Source organism: Protopterus annectens, chromosome 8.part1 (assembly GCF_019279795.1).
Source record: "Protopterus annectens isolate FY-2018-M chromosome 8.part1, PAN1.0, whole genome shotgun sequence".
Lineage (NCBI taxonomy): Eukaryota > Metazoa > Chordata > Ceratodontiformes > Protopteridae > Protopterus > Protopterus annectens.
The window spans coordinates 375,081,627-375,096,186 of NC_056742.1; positions in this window are offsets into that span (position 1 = coordinate 375,081,627).

Sequence of the window (14,560 nt, forward strand, 5' to 3'; positions counted from 1 at the left end):
TGTCTGCTCTGAGAGGGGGTAAACAGATCTACTTGAGACCCAGGGGTGAAGTTTCCATTTATGAAGGTCCGTCCTGATCCTGCTTAGGCAATCTACTATGAAGTTTTGCTCTAATGGAATGTAAGAAGCAAGAATAGTCAAACTGAGCTTAGTTGCTACTTCCTAGGCTCTCACAGCAAGTCTGCAAAGGGGGTAAGATCTGGTAACTCCTGTTTGTTTATGTACCACATCACTCTGGTGTCTGTGAAAACTTGTAAAGGTCTTAGTTTGAAAGCACTAAATCATCTCTCATTGCCATTTACTGCTGACATACTCCTTTGGCATTTATGTGCTTTTGAATGGCAGGTTTGTTCCACAGACCTTGTACTTTCACACATCTGGAAACTGCTCCACACACCAGGTCTGAAGCATGTTGTGACAGACTGAAGAAGAGACAAAAGGAGGAAAGGGTGACCTAAATTCTGAGATCACTGGTCTTTCCTCCATAGAACTTCCCAATATAAGGATTTGGGAAGATGAAGAGTGTAGATGCTGAGTCCAGACTGACCTGAGGTACTACTGTAATTTTCTCATGTGAAATCTGGTCAGGGCAATCCTAAGAATTGTAGAAGCCATGTACACCAGAATCCTGAGAAAATCATTGGCAGACACCTAGCTATAATTGGAAAAACACTCAGGAAAACCTTTTGGAATATCTATACTTTTTCAAAAGGAAGAAAGGCTCTTCTCAGGGCAGACTCTAACAGACCTCTCAGAGAACAATTCTGTCAAAGGATGACAGATTTCTCCAAATTCACTTTAAAACCCAGACTGAATAGAGAATTGTGAACACTTACCATGGACTCTTGACAACTGGAAAAAGAGTCTGCAAACATAAAACAATCATCCAAATAATAAAAACAGGAATGCCTTATGCATTTATTGGAGCCAGAAAATGTATAAATCCACATGGAGCAGTAGATAGTCCAAGGAGTAAGGCAGAACTGATAATATCAGACAGATACAGCAAAGCTTAAGAAACACTTGAACTGTTTGCCAATGGGAATATGAAGGTAGACATAAGTCTAGCCTTACCATTAATGCTATTAAAGGGACAAGAGATAGGATATGAAGTGAAAATATTGTGAACCTTGGGACCTTGACAAACGGAACGAGAAAGGAAAGGTCTAGCAAAAGAAGAAAATCCACAGGTGCCGATAGAAGTTCCAGTTGCAAAAGTCACCAAAAAACAGAAGAAGCAGGAACTCAAAACACCCAATATATTTATTAAATTGTACAAAATGTGAAAAACAAAGCTTTCAAGTTACACCAACTCTTTCTCAATGCTGTTACAGTCATTCATTTTCACTCAAGCTTAAATACTATAAACCAACAATAAATTCATCACACAATCAATTAAGACTATTTAACATAAATCAGCCCTTAAAACACAGATACACTTAAAATACTAGAAATATATACAGCATTTTATAAACATATTTAAATACATACAAATACATTCAAATATACTCTCTTTTTGATTTTAAGATACATTTAACAGTGTCTTTCACATTTAAACCTGGAAGCTCATCTGCCCTAAAATAATTTATCCAATTATATTCTGCAACTTTGGTTTTCACTACAATGTCACCTCCCCTTATCCCATTCTTTACTTCCTGTATTACTCTATTGTATATTACTAATACAATAAATATTATTATTTGGTGATTTTTGCAACTGGAACTTCTATCGGCACCTGTGTATTTTCTTCTTTTGTTGGATTGTGAGTTTTTATTCATAGTGCCACGTCCATCTTTAGCCAGCATTTAGATTTACAGTCCGCTTGTCTTGAACTTTTTAAAATGGTTAATATTCCTGGGGTTGTCTCATTACATAACCTTCTTTTGGTGAGTGACAACCCTTTACTGAATGACTTCACTAATGTAGATATTGACTGCAGAGAGAACTATATAACTAATAGTGACTGTAACAAACTTTTGCAGTCTAGCCGTAATCTGGAGTCAAAACTTTTACAATTTAAGAGATTCCAGTGGCAACACTTAAGTTATAATGCATATTTTTCATTGGCCACAGATCCTCTGGAATATGTGTTACAAAAATGCCCACTTATGGTAGTAGCCATCCTCTGTTATTAAAAGAATGTCAGGAATTAAATCTGTGATTAGGCGATAATTATATGCACCTAAAGAATGACTATTTTTTTAAAATAGAAGCTGAGCTGTTTGCTGATATAGAGGCTACTAAGGATAGATTGATTCATTCATCTGAATTTTCGAATATTTCTGTTGACTTTAATAAAATGCTTGAAAGGGTGAAAATATTTGAAGAAAAACTGATAACTGTAAAAAAGCATAAGCTAACTTGGGATGTGTATGACTTTAAACATCAGCAAGTTTTCTATTGGCCTAAGGAACTGAAGCATACCATGTCACACTCTATCCTGAATACCCAGTCTGCTTTTTCACTTCCTTTACTGACTGATGCACCCACAAGATGTAGTGAAGCTGTTATAAACTTAGATCAATTCAAAACAGATGACAATATCCAAATATCTGGTGCAGTGCAAATAACAGAGGAACCAGAAACCAAATGGAAAACGCAACAAACAAGCCTGTATACCAACTCCGTTTATTGCAGTAAAAACACACCAAGATTAAGTGCTTTTGTCTTTCACATAGAAGACTTCATCAGAATGAATGCTTGTTTGGTGCATTTTCCATTTGGTTCATGGATTCAAAACAGTTAAAACTATGGCTGCCTCATCCTTGGAAGAGCAAAATATCTCTTCTAATAATGATATGAACAAATTGGGGTTTTCAGGTGTCGAATCTAATAAAGCTCCTGTTGACAATACTTAGTGAAAGAGCTTTTTTGTCATCAGGAAGAATTCAATTGAATCTTCCAGTACAAATATAAAAGAATCAACGAGGGAGAAGCAACACCATAGAAAGGAACCACCAGCAAGAATGGACTTCAGTAACCACTCGATCACAGGTGGGACCTCAGATAGGGCAGCAATTAGTGAAAACAGGCCCTGTTACATGGAGCAAAACGAACAATGGCAAGTCAATGTTTTAGGTTCTAATATTTTGAATTTGCTAAATATGAGTTACATACTGATGAACTGAAAGATTTGGATAAAGGCCTTACCTTTATACCATCAGAACAGGGTTCAGTTAATGATCTGCTGACTGAGTTGTGTTTGTTTGTACAAAATATTGAACTTAAATTGTTATATAAGAATAGTGAAAGCACTAGCTTACCCCTAGTGAGAATTATCACATTTATTCCTAATAGCACACCCTTGGTGAAGACATTTTATGTATGTAAAGAGGAGATATATAAAACAAATATTTTAATGATAAGCAAGACAAATTTTATAATCTATCACTGAGAGAAAGACAAGCTTTACTGTGGTTAAGTAATAATAATGAACTTGTGAAACAAGCTGACAAATGTGTTAAGATAGTAGTTATGGATAAAGAACAGTACTTTCATTGGATGTATGATTTACTCTCGGACACTAGTACATTTAAACCAATTTATAATGCACAAATGAATAGGATTATTTATAAAGTGAAGGCATACTTATATGATTTACTTATGGACAATTCCATAACTCCAGATATTTATAATTTTTTCTTCATAGCTAACCCAGTAACCCCTATTATCTATGGTTTACCCAAGATACATAAAAATCTCAAAGTTCCACCCATGAAACTTATCGTATCAGGTAATCGATGGGCTACAAAAGCAATCTTTAAGTATTTAGAACATCAGTTGCATGACTTGTTACACTATGGTCAAAGTTATATAAGGGATTCTAATGATTTTTTAAGGACCCTGTATGATTGGTTTGTTAAGGCTAAGGATGCTAAATTAAATTGGATGTTTGTAACTCTGGATATCAAGTCTCTATTTACTGTCATACCAAATGATGTAGGCGTGCAGAATGTAAGAGAGTTTTTGGCAAAGTGCAGTGCCTCTCCAGCTACTAAGATTGAATTAATATGCTCAATGCTTGACATAGTTTTGGAAAATAATGTGTTCCTGTTCAATGGTCAGATATATCATCAGCAATTAGGGGTGGCTATGGGCACCCCTGTGGAAAATACCTATCCTAACCTTGTCCTTGCTAACTGGGAAAGGTGTTTGTCTCTGATGACTATGTAATAGGAACCTTTAAAGAAAAACATTTAGCATATTATAAACATTTTGTTGATGATACCTTTATTGTCTGGATGAATATCTACAGTCTACTGCTGATTTTTTGACTTTTGATTAAACATTTTCTGATACTAAATAGATTTCTTGGACATTACCCTGATAAAGGAAGAAGAGGTAGTAGACACCACTATTCATAAGATGAATGTACATACATCTTGATTTCTACATTATAAAAGCATGTACCGTAGATATACATTTAATAGTGTTATTAAGAGCCAATTTATTAGGGCTAGTAGGCTTAATACAAAACATCAGTTATTTTTGTCTGAATTAGATATTATGATAAGGACTTTGAATCCAGAGGTTATCCTGAATCTAGGCAAACCTTATTTCTCAGGTAGTATGGTAGTGAAACCTAGGAGATCAACCAATAAGGTTAGATACATTACTGAGGACAATAGACATACTACTATGATTAAATCTATTATTACAAAGAACTGACGTATACTAATCTCTAATTTAGAGTTGAAACAGATAGTAGGAGAGAGTCCCTCTTTTACTTTTAAGAAAGTAAGAAATTTAAAACACAAATTATGTTATAAGGATCTGGTATCTAGAGATACAAATGTTGAGAAATTTAGGACAAAAGGTATGTTCCATGTTTTAATTGTTCCTTTTGTAAGAATATAAATACAGATATCTGTTTTGTACATCCCATTACAAAAAAAAAATATTTTCTTTTAACACCTTTGCTACACGTGTTACTGAAATATTGTATATATTGCTAACTGTGTTGTATGTGATGGCTTCTATATTGATAAAACTAATCAGAGGCTAAAAGAGAGAAAAGTTCCCATTTATCTGAGATAAGAAGGAAGGTTGAAACAAATGTTTTATGTGAACATATTATGGTATGTGGGTCCAAACACAGTTTTAAATTAGAGGAATACAGGAAGTAAAGAATGGGATAAGGGGAGGTGAAATAAAGAATACAATTAATCAAAAAATATTATTGCTTCAGATATATGGGAATGTTATCTATTTGAAATATCTTTACAGAGATTTAAATAATAATATAAACACATCTCTGGATGAAAATGGATTAGATATTTAAAAATATTACAATCCAATTAAAAGAAGAATAGATAGAAAACAAAGAAATGTTTCTCTTAAAGAAGTTAATAATGCTATTAAAAATTATGCTTGACAAAGCATTGGGTTTAGATAAATTAAAAGCAGAAATATATACATTATTACTGCTAAAGATAATTTTACTATTAAATGAAGCACATAACAATTCAAAATTTTGAAAGATCTCCCTCATGGAAATTTGCACTGATTTCCCCTACTACTAAAGGTAGGGTAAAGATAAGGAACAGGCTTCTTCTTATACACCATTTTAATCATTAAAATGTTAACTGCAAGGCTTTTACAACAATATTATCCAATAAACTAAAAGAGATTGTTGAAAAATATATTAATAAAGATCAAACAAGTTTTATTATGAACAAATCATTTGATTATACCAGAAGAACTGCAACAATACTAGACCTAAAGAAAGACAAAACATACCCCAGATTAGTTTAGATATAGAAAAATATTTGATTCAGTCGATTGGAGACATTTATTTAAAATCTTAATTGCATTTGGACTTCGAGAAATGTTTGGAACTAATAAATAGATTATATGATGGTACAAAGGCTTTTGTTAAAATAGACATGTTTATTTCTCAAAATTTCAAAATTAATAAGGGTACAAGATAGTGATGCTGATTATCTTCTTTGTTATTCACATTGGTAATAAAACCCTTTGCAAATTACAATAGATACATAAAAATATAGAACATTTTAATATCAATAAAAAATTTAAATCAAATTCAGTTATTTGTGGATTATATTCTATTATAGAATTACAGCAATAATTCCATTAATGAATTAAATAAGAACATTGAAGAAATGTAAAGTATTCTCTTCTATGAAATTTAATCATAATAAAACTGAAAAGTATTCTAGTAAACCAAAAACATGAAATATATTGTTAAGAATAAATATAAGCATAATTAGGAGAAAAATGAAATTAAACATTTAGGAATTATTAGTCATCCTGATGGTCATCAAATTATTAATTCTAACTTTTCCAAGGTTATGAAAGAAATAACTAAACAATGAAAAATGTATTTTTTTTACCTTTGAGCAAATATTGATACTTATAAATATTATCATGCACAAAATATTGTATGTGTTGCAATTAATTAAGTTTCAAATAAGCTACTGATTAAAAATTAGAGAAAACATTAATGTAATTTTTCTGGTATCCATGAAAACCCAGAACTGCCTATAAAATCATATAAGAATATAGGAAAATGGTGGGATACGTTTTCCAGATTTAGAATCTTCTTCCTTAGCACCAATTATAAATACAGTCTCATTATGGTTAGACCAATATTAGTGAAGTTATTGGAAAAGTTTAAAAGCACAACAGAAGATGAGAATATATATTGCCAAAAATTGTGAATTCTTAATATCCATTATTAGATGTGAATTTTCATCTAAACAGAGCTTATTACAATTTCACAAAATAATGATTAATAATAATTTAGGTAAATAATTCTGGGAATTTATATAAATTTTAGGAGCAATTGCTCTATTAGCAGAAAAAATAAAAGTTTAATGTTAAAATCTATTGGTTTAATTCAAATTTGTACTGGAAGATTTTTTCATGGAAATACATACACATAAGTTTTATTGTGCCATATAAAAGATCAGCATTTTAAGAATCAAATAATTCTAGATGCTGGAGATGTAATAAGGTCATAAGGGCTGACTGGGTTAATTTTTTATGGATTGTGAAATTTTCACTTAATATTGGAAAATGTAATTTATCTTCTTAAAGTATTTGAACAGAAAATGGTGATCTTATAACAGCAACAATTTCAACTAATGCTCCTTTTCCATTGATAAGTAATCAGTGTATGATGTTTTGGTTTCTTCTTGTGTTACCTAGAAATGTTATTTGTAAGAACTGAAAATTAGATGTAATTCTTTTTTTTTAAAGAATTTTGGAATAAGCCACTATTTTAAGTAAAAATGAGAAAAAGTGTCAAAAATAAGATCTGGTAATAATGTGATGAAAACAAGCTGTTGAAACTAATCAGAGATATTTATAAAATACAATGGAAGTTAGAACTGTTAATATTTTTGCAACTTTTCTACAGTTGTCACAGTTGGAACAGTGGTTGATATTGGTTTTGTTTTTCACTATTATTTTGCTTCACTGGTTTTGTGCAGAACTGTTAATATATTTAAAATTATTTTACAGACTAATATAGCATTGATATGTAATTACTTGTAATATCTTCCTTTCAGTTGTATATATGTTAAAAATTTATAAAAAATTAAACAAAAACAGAATAACTACAGTACATGAATGGAATATCATACATCTGGGAGAACAATTAACTAAAATGTTAACATTAACTCAAGCATATTTCATTGTTTAATGCAGGAAATTATTAGTGTACTTATCAGTTCATAGATGGAGTTGATATCCAATAAAAGTTACCTGCACTTCTCCATGGATTAATTCATTTAGTGATATGACTTCAATACAGTTAGTTCTTCTGTTTATAACTACATATTAAAAATGTCTATAGATGGGTTACAAACTATGGGCATAGTAACAGCAGGTTCTCCAAAGTACTTGCACATTTACTAGCTATACTAAAAAAGATATTGCATAGTATATTATTACAAAGAATAACAAAACACCGAAAGTTAAATATTTTATTCCTGGAAATAGCAGTCTCTTAATTTATTATACAAGCTAATAACTGTGATGCAGTTTGATTATGAATGCAATTTCTCAAAAGGAAATAGGCTATCAATATTGTTTTGCCTTTGATCACACTATACTGCACAATCTGACCTGCAAATATATCTGTATACAGGACTCCCTTTTCAAATGTCAGCTCCCGAAATGTTGAGTGCTAAAAAGCCATTAAAAAAGACCAAAGAACACAGGAGAAGAGCAAATCTTGAAAATCTCTCTCTTCTCATTTTAACTTCTTTTCATGGGGGCAGGGGCAAGTTCCCTCCCTCCCCAAACTTATATATGCCAACTCTTTGATCACCATACTTTAGAGAAAAGGGAATACTCTGAGAAATGGCGTCTCTGACTTATTATATGCAAGTTCGTTATTTCAGTCATTCAGTCTCAGTATTTCAGGACTTGCTGTAGCAGGTCTCTGCATTTCAAATGGTTACCATATAGTCTTAATAAACATATACTAATCTGTTTCTATATTGAGTTTTCTAAACTGTTTGCTCCTGGTAAGGGTTATGGTGATAGTAAGTTGAACAGGAAAGACCAGATGTTCCTAACCCCAGAAAAAATCTCCAACTCATCCAATGAGATCCCCAGATGTTCCCAAATATGTACAGGGTTATAATTCCTCTAAAGTGTCCTGGATCTGATTTCAATAAGCTGTGACTAGGACACCTCCTGTGGGAGATGGCCAAGGGTATCCTTGAGAGTGCTCAAACCACCTCAACTGGCTCCTCTCATGACTCATGTAATAGTGGCTGTTCTCTGAGATCCTTCTGGAATGCCAAATTCTTTATGCTGTATTATAGACTGAGGCCACTGAAGGAACCTCATTTATGCTATTTGTATCCATAGTATCATTCTTTTGCTCACTACCAAAAGCTCATATTGATATGTCAGAATGGGGAATATTGATATGTGAGAATGGGGAAAATGATTGGCTACTAAATTAACATTTGTCCTATGACTCCGTTCTTGTTTCACCATGACAGTCAAGTCCAATTTGTACAGTAGGGCTGCTATGCACCCATCTGCTATACAATCACCCAGTCTCCTCTGGTTTCACTTATGAAGAAGATACCAATATTTATGGCATGGGAGCAAACCAACATAATGACAAAACTAATATAATAAATACATTTTGGGTAAAAGTCATTTTATGTTCTTATTCAGTGGTTGCTCTTATTTGGACAAGTAGAGGCTTAAGTGCAACTTAAGACACCAAGATTCCCCACCTGACATATCCATTTTCATGCTCTATCATTATCTGTAGACAGCAGTACAATTTTCTGGGTGAGAACCAATACCATGGATTTGGAGGTGCTGGTTATCATCCCAGCCACTTCATATTGTGCAGTGATTTAGTACAAATAAAGCTGGAAATCACAGTCTCTTGTGTTCAGGAGAACGACATCATCTGCAAATAAAGATGTAGCCCTTAAATTCTAGAATGAATACTTCCCACTGCTTATCTGCATCTCGATATCTTGTCCATTAAAACCATAAACAGCAAAGTAAACAATGCACACATTGGTTGGATCCAACACACACTTCAAATGTGTCTGACTTCATGCCAGCAATATAAACAGCTCTCTCCTCTCTTCAAATACAGGACCAAATGGTATGCAGTAGCAGCAGCCCTGCAACACTTCTCAAAAGGCATTTTGGGGTTCACAATCATATGCATTCTCCAGGTTGTCAAAACACTGGTAGAAAATGCCTGCCAATTCCAATGACTCCCCCAATATCTGTACAGGGATAAATACTTGACTACTTTTCCACAACCAGAACAAAAGTTGCATTGTTCAATACTTAAGCTTTTGATTCAGGAAGAGTAAAGTTTCATTTCCAGTGCTCTGTCATACATTTTCCCAAGAAAACTGAAGAATACTTGTATAACTGGAACACACCATTTTGTTCCCCTTCTGACAATAGGGAATACAAGCCCTGTTTCTTGTCCAAATAAACTGTTCCAGCCATGTATGCAATACTGGAAAAGCATCTTACCCATGAGACACTAATGTCTACCTACTTCTGCATGCTCGATCTTATCTACTCTTGTAGCCTTGCCACATTGGAAATCCTTCATTACCATGGAGACTTCATCTACCAAAATGGGTCCAATTCCACTCTACTTCTTGCACTACCTCACCAGATTGAAGAATGTCCACCACATTGCCAGAACCTCTTTCAGGTCATCTGAAAGTTGTTTCCATGACTTTTCCATACCACAGTCTTTGTTTTGGTGATTGCTGCAGCTGCTAGTGCTGCATGGAAGACATTTCCCTTAACTTGACACTTTGCCTCACCTCTAATGCCTATCAGCAGGTCATAGGTTTACCAACATGCCAAACTGAACAGCCTTTTGTACCAGTGCCACTTACCACCACCTTAACTGTTGAGATGTTTAACAGAGTCCATCCAGTTTCCCCTGCAGTATAGAATAATGTCCTCTAGCAGTAAGAGCTGATCCGGTAGTAATTCCTACAATACCCTCACTACATACTTGGAAATCCTAAGTATGCCCAGGCATCATCCTGACCTTCTGATCCAAATCACCACCAAATGGTGATCAGATGACATTTCAAAATCTCTCTTGACATGTCTTAAAAATGTATGGCCTCAGATCTGATGACACAAATATCAAGTCACTGATCTTTGACCCAACATGTTCTGGCACCAGTTGCACCAATGGGCATCTTTGAGTTTAGACATGGTGTTTGTTGAGGGTAAACCACAGATAGCACAACAGTCCAGAAATAGTTCATCATTCAGGTTCAGCAAGCTGTACCTCTGAACAATGTCTCCCAGGGTATCTCCATTATAACCACATGACATCTCCTAGGTGGTCTACAAAATTCATAGGTGGTACCTTAGTGAACATCACACTCATGATCATCACGAAAGCTGTATACTCCAAACAGCTGTTATGTGCCCACTCACAGATATTTTTTCTCTCTGGAACTCTTAGCCAGATTGAACTGGTCATCTCATTTGCTGCAACAAACTCCAACTGAACAGTACTTGTAAGTATCCCCATACCTGCAAAAGAGAAATCATGGCTTTGAGAGTATCCCCTCTCCTGCCTAGAGTTTTTTCTGAGGCACAGCTGCAGATCAGGAGTCAGAAACATGTCCACCCAAGAAGTCTGGTTTTAGAATGAGTTAGGTATGTGAAAGGTAAGCCTACACCCAAGAAGTCTGGTTTTAGAATGAGTTAGGTATGTAAAAGGTAAGCCTACACCCAAGAAGTCTGGTTTTAGAATGAGTTAGGTATGTAAAAGGTAAGCCTACACCCAAGAGGTCTGGTTTTTTAGTATGAGTTAGGTATGTAAAAGGTAAGCCTACACCCAAGAAGTCTGGTTTTAGACTGAGTTAGGTATGTAAAAGGTAAGCCTAACTAAATCTGACCAATTTTCTGCCACCTTTACTACCTCCAGCTCCTTCTTCAACAGAGGGGTGACATCCCATGTCCCTAGAACTGGTTTCAATTGACAAGGTTTAGTCTTTCATAATCTCTCTTGCTTCTGCATGCTACTTGGTTGGCATCACACCTGACCACATCCTTCTTTATATTAGGCACTCATTTGTGCACACCACACACAGGCTTGGCACCAAGGGTAAGTCCTGGTATCCCTCTTCAGGGCACTTTTTTAAATAATCATGGATGGCATTCTGCATCACTGTTAGTCTGCACTTTTCTATCAGACTTTGCCAAGAGTGTCCCTGCCAGACCCATAAAATCCAGACAACAGAGCTAAACAGCTCTGATGTTCACAGAGGCACTTAAACTTCTCTAACTTTTTACAGCCATGATAATGCTTAACCTACCTTTTTGTGGCCTACTACTCAAACTCTTAGACTTTGTGTACTTATTAAGGAAATGAGGGAAAAAAAGAGTAGAATCAGAAATGCAAATTTCCCAAATTGACTTTCAAGTTCAATACGACAACGCCTGGAGTCAAAAATACTTACTCCCCAAGATGGCGTTCAAGGCGGTCTCAGAGAATGAAACACTGTCTGAACAATCCACTGTGGAAATAGTATTTTAGCCATAAAATGGCTGAAAAGCAAGCACCTTGCTTTTTGCCAGGTTTTACTTCAATGGACAATTTAAAAAGGGAAGAAGAAGAAGCAAACTATGACTTAAATGCTTACACCCAAAAAAATTCAGTACTATTCAGTCCCATTTGGAAGGTCCTACTTACTTTGATCAAGTACATTAAAGTAAAAATACTTTTTTATTATTAATATCAATGAAAGGCAAATAATAAGAAAAGTTAATAACATCATCAGCTCCATATCAGATATATCAAGTTGTAAAAATAGTCAAATAGCCAATTCTAAAACAGTGAAATTGCAAGTCCTCAGTTTTTCAAAACATTAACTGCACTCCTGTCCCATTATATCTTACAGCATTAAAACAATGAGGTAAACTTAGGATTGATTTTAATTTCAGTAGCAGTATCAAAAAATGTTCCGATAATATAGTCAGTGATTAATTTCTTAAATGTCCATTCAGATTAGTTGCATGATAGATTTTCTGTTCCAGTATTATCATCAAATGTTGGACAGAACACAAATCTTACTTGTGTTATAATTTTAAGATAGATACTAAATGATTTGCACGATACGGGTATTATGCATGAGAAATGTCATTTTCCTTCATTATACACTTTCTGCAGTAGAATCAAAATAGTAAAATTAAAATGCCTGTATATTCCTCAGTTCCAGAACATATTCTGATTTGTGTTATTTTTCTTATTGGCTTTTGGATTTTAACATTGACACAGAGTGAGAAACGACTATTAAATCTTTTGAATTTAATTATCAGTATTTAACAGTGTTGACACACTGAGTATTTCCATATAATTGTAAACATACACTTTTATAAGACATCATTATCCTAATACAAAGGGATAAGTAAAAATACTTAACTTAAAATTTTAATAGAAGCTTTTGCAGAGGTCCTACTAAATACGTAAATGCTGAAGTGTTATCCCCCCAAAATGCAAATATACAAATTTCAAGGCACATTTTAATGGAGATATGTGAAAACTAGATTTAGCCACTAAAATTCCTGATCCCTTTTCTCAAGGGTAGTATGGGCATTTAGATTCATAGGTTCGTAGGTTGGTACTAGGCTATCGGCCCTAGGGCCTGTACAAGCCTAGCCATAACAATTCTCTGGTTATTACTTCCCTGGTCCCCTGTCTAACAGGGCAATTGATGTGATCCCTGGGGTGAATTTCCTATCTCCCATCCAATCGTCCATGTTCTTTTTGAAGAGGGCCAAAGAGGCCCTTGTATTTAATATATACAATAAGACATGTGGGGGACACAGCCCCCTATTATATTAGAAGTGTATTTCTTCTTTCTTTTTTTATGCTTCAGTGTCATATACTAGTTCTTAAATATGTGCAATTGTTATCACATTCAGACTGAAAAATGTTATTTCTTTTTAAATATTTATGTGATTCCTAAATATTTGATTTTTTTGCTCCTCCTCCAAATTTGCCTGATGGTTCTATGACTTTCACCCATGTGACCATCTGTTCTATCAGGGTTGACAGGCAGGCTCTCCCTAGTTAAGCGAGAGTCCCCTAGCCTATTTATGCCTGCAAGGGTGCCTAATCAGCACATGCATTTCCAATATGGTGAGATTTTGGTAGAAGGGAGCAGGGCTCTTAGGCTCCATTCAGTGCTGTCTGCTGCAGAAAACATGCCATCTCCACACAGTGACTTCTCAAGCTAGTAAGATTGCTCAAGTGTGCATATGCTCCACAGGCACATACGCCATAGGTGTAACACCAAGTGCACCCTCTAGGTGACACCTAAACAGCAAACCAGAACCAAGTCTTTCTCGCCCCCCAGCATGGATAAGCCAGCAGTGGTCACTCATTCCCATCATTTCCATCCTGCACCTGAGCTACAAATCAATCTCACATCAGTTAAATATTTGACTTTGTACTAGTTTCTGTGTGTTAAAGTCACCTAAGTTGCAACTTGTATAGTCAGGTATTTCAATATTCTTATATATGCAATTAGTGCATTTGAAAAACAGCTGAGCATCATTTTAAAAGACTGGAGTTCAATAGTGGAATCTGAATAAAACAAATGATAATGATATTGAGCAATATTCAGAAAAAGACTAATTAATCAATATTCAGAAAAAGACTAATTAATCAATATTCAGAAAAAGACTAATTAAACCGCAAGGGATGCCTTGTGGGTGTGGCAGTGCTAAACTTGATCAGTTTGCAAGTCATCACAAACTGTAAACACTTAGCCCCCCCCCCCACTCCTCCCATGACTCAGTGTTGTATATCATGATTTCAGGCTAGCTGAACAACTTGTGATCACATAGAGCATGGCAAACACTAAGTCTGCTGTAGCTGCCCTGTGCAGCTACTGAATATAGAAGGAACAATTTTCAGTCACTTATGTTCATTTAAGTTACTTTACCCAGCAGCACCTGAGCAGGTCCTCCTGCCATGTCCCATCCTGATGTGATGTTACTGTAGTGTTGAGTATCTAGGGGTGATGGTCTATACATCACAAAAGGGCTGCAC